The sequence below is a fragment of the Amblyomma americanum genome, chromosome 8 (assembly GCF_052857255.1).
Source record: "Amblyomma americanum isolate KBUSLIRL-KWMA chromosome 8, ASM5285725v1, whole genome shotgun sequence".
NCBI classification, from domain to species: Eukaryota; Metazoa; Arthropoda; class Arachnida; order Ixodida; family Ixodidae; genus Amblyomma; species Amblyomma americanum.
Window position 1 is genome coordinate 55,756,667 of NC_135504.1, and position 3,071 is coordinate 55,759,737.

The following is a 3,071-nucleotide window of genomic DNA, read 5'->3' on the forward strand; positions in this document are numbered from 1 at the left end:
TACGGATGTGCCTAAGATTTTCGCCCGCAGCCTCTCGTCATTCTTGCTTCGCAATGACGTAATTTACAAGAAGAACTTCCGTCCTGGGGAGAACAGTCATCTACTCGTCGTCCCAACAGCTCTTCGCACGGAAATCTTGCAAACGTGTCACGACGAGCCAACCGCCGGCCACCTAGGCTACACCCGCCCGTTCGCCAGAGTACAGGGCGGATACTACTGGCCGAAACTACCGGCGACAGTGAAGCACTATGTACGGACGTGCGTAGACTACCAACGTCGTAAATCACCCTCTGAAAAATCAGCCGGTCTACTCCACACTCTTCAAGTGCCAAAGACACCTTTCAAGCAAATTGGCATGGATCTCCTGGGACCATTTCCGCCGTCTACTGCCGGGAATAAATGGATAATTGTCGCCACGGATTATCTAACTCGCTACGCGGAGACAAAGGCTCTTCCCAGGGGTACCGTCGCCGAAGCAGCTCGGTTCTTCGTTAAAAACATTGTCCTCAGGCATGGCGCCCCGGCACTCATTATAACTGACCGAAGAACTGCCTTTACGGCCGAGCTTTTGGAAACCGTTCTCCGCCTCAGAGGTACCAGTCATCGTAAAGCGACGGCCTATCACCCCCAAACCTATGGATTGACGGAACGCCTCAATAAGACAATCGCCGGCATGCTCTGTATGTACGTGGACGTAGATCACAAGAATTGAGACGAAATTCTTCTCTACGTCACGTTCGCCTACAATACAGCACAACAAGACACCACTTGCATGACGCCTTTCAGCCTTCTTCATGGCCGACCAGTGACAACTATGCTAGATGCCATGCTGCTCCCGAATGCCGACGGCGACGCTGTCGATCAGGACGCCGAGGAATTCGCCGCGCAGAGGAAGCTCGCCAACTAGCGCGTGTGCGCATCAGAACTCAGCAGAAGGCTGACGCACGACACTAAAATCGTCTATGATCCGAAGTTCCCGGGTTCGAACCCGACCGCGGCGGCTGCGTTTTTGTGGAGGAAAAACGCTAAGGCGCCCGTGTGCTGTGCGATGTCAGTGCACGTTAAAGATCCCCAGGGGGTCGAAATTATTCCGGAGCCCTCCACTACGGCACCTCTCTCTTCCTTTCTTCTTTCACTCCCTCCTTTACCCTTCTCTTACGGCGGGGTTCAGGTGTCCAACGAATATGAGACAGATACTGCGCCATTTCCTTTCCTCCCCAAAACCAATTATTATTATTATTATTATTATTATTATTATTATTATTATTATTATTATTATTATTACTATTATTACAATCTTCGCCACAGACACGTCATGTATGAACCTGGCGACAAAGTGCGGGTCTGGACACCTATTCTCCGTCGCGGACTCTCCGAAAAATTATTACGGCGGTACTTCGGGCCCTATGTTGTGCTGCGACGTTTAACCGACGTCGCGTATGAGGTGGTGCCTGACGGGTTATTGACATCCAAGCGACGCCAGCAACAAGTCGACGTCGTCCATGTTGTACATATGAAGCCGTACTACTGGGACCGATCTTGACCTCCTACTTCCTTTTGTTACCATCGAGACGATGCTTCCTGAGGAGGGGGGCAAATGCCGCATGCAAGAAGACGCCAAAGATGAAGACTTGGTTTACGAGCGCGAGGCAAGAAGAAGAAGAAGCTGAAGTGCGCAGGGACTTTTTCTGGTTAACCAGTAAACCGTTTTACCTTCAGCTCCCCTCGGGGTTCTACCGAGTCCTGACAATATATATATATATATATATATATAGCAGACAAGTTAAAGGAAATGAGGGGCCCGTTTGACAAATTTATGAAGGGAGCCAACAGTCACCGAAACCAAGGTGCATAGGGGAACGCTATTTTTTTTAATGTGTTATGCTTATCAGTGGGACAATAATACTTAGATTAATAAATCACTTAAAGAAAATTACTTATAAAGCAGCAGAAAAAACAACCATGCCGCCGGTGGGATCCGAACCCACGACCTCCGAATATCGCGTCCGGTGCTCTTACCAACTGAGCTACGGCGACGGCTGTCCAATCTGCTGCTCTCGTGGGTATTTATGTTTACTGGGTGTTAGCGAGCCTTGAGAGTGTTCACCAGCGCCACCCTCGACCATAGCGGCGGACGTAGCACGTCCTGTAATACCGCGAGCGTGACGTAGAACGTCATCTAACGGCGAGGGCGGAAACTGTGCGAGAGCCCTCTTATTATACCTATGGCATCAAGACTGCCAGAACCGAGACCCTCTCTAAGCTATTAGCAGACAAGTTAAAGGAAATGAGGGGCCCGTTTGACAAATTTATGAAGGGAGCCAACAGTCACCGAAACCAAGGTGCATAGGGGAACGCTATTTTTTTTTTAATTTGTTATGCTTATCAGTGGGACAATAATACTTAGATTAATAAATCACTTAAAGAAAATTACTTATAAAGCAGCAGAAAAAACAACCATGCCGCCGGTGGGATCCGAACCCACGACCTCCGAATATCGCGTCCGGTGCTCTTACCAACTGAGCTACGGCGACGGCTGTCCAATCTGCTGCTCTCGTGGGTATTTATGTTTACTGGGTGTTAGCGAGCCTTGAGAGTGTTCACCTGCGCCACCCTCGACCATAGCGGCGGACGTAGCACGTCCTGTAATACCGCGAGCGTGACGTAGAACGTCATCTAACGGCGAGGGCGGAAACTGTGCGAGAGCCCTCTTATTCTACCTATGGCATCAAGACTGCCAGAACCGAGACCCTCTCTAAGCTATTAGCAGACAAGTTAAAGGAAATGAGGGGCCCGTTTGACAAATTTATGAAGGGAGCCAACAGTCACCGAAACCAAGGTGCATAGGGGAACGCTATTTTTTTTTTAATGTGTTATGCTTATCAGTGGGACAATATTACTTAGATTAATAAATCACTTAAAGAAAATTACTTATAAAGCAGCAGAAAAAACAACCATGCCGCCGGTGGGATCCGAACCCACGACCTCCGAATATCGCGTCCGGTGCTCTTACCAACTGAGCTACGGCGACGGCTGTCCAATCTGCTGCTCTCGTGGGTATTTATGTTTAC